General features: G+C 42.2%; 1 protein-coding gene across 1 annotated transcript in view; it reads right to left on the minus strand.

Annotated features, from left to right (window-relative positions):
* The window catches only part of MYBL2 (v-myb avian myeloblastosis viral oncogene homolog-like 2), a 36,824-nt gene that overhangs the window by 3,451 nt on the left and 32,963 nt on the right, over positions 1 to 410 (minus strand).

A 410-nucleotide genomic window follows, 5' to 3' on the forward strand; every position in this document is an offset into this window, starting at 1 on the left:
TTTTCTAAAACAGCTTGAACGGCAGGAGGTTCACGGTTCACATATTGCTGAAGCCTGGCTTTGGGAAATTTTGAGCATTACCTTACTAATGTGTGAGGTGAGTGCAATTGTGCAGTTAGTTTGAGTAATCTTTGGCATTGCCTTTCTTTGGTTGTTTTTTCTTTTGTTTGTTTGTTTTGTTTTTATTTTTAAACTTTACAATATTGTATTAGTTTTGCCAAGTATCGAAATGAATCTGCCATAGGCATACCTGTGTTCCCCATCCTGAACCCTCCTCCCTCCTCCATCCCCATACCCTCCCTCTGGGTCGTCCCAGTGCACCAGCCCCAAGCATCCAGTATCGTGCATCAAACCTGGACTGGCGACTCATTTCATACATGATATTATACATGTTTCAACGCTATTCTCCC

This window comes from Bison bison, unplaced genomic scaffold, assembly GCF_000754665.1.
Source record: "Bison bison bison isolate TAMUID 2011002044 unplaced genomic scaffold, Bison_UMD1.0 scf7180017864500, whole genome shotgun sequence".
Taxonomy (NCBI): domain Eukaryota; kingdom Metazoa; phylum Chordata; class Mammalia; order Artiodactyla; family Bovidae; genus Bison; species Bison bison.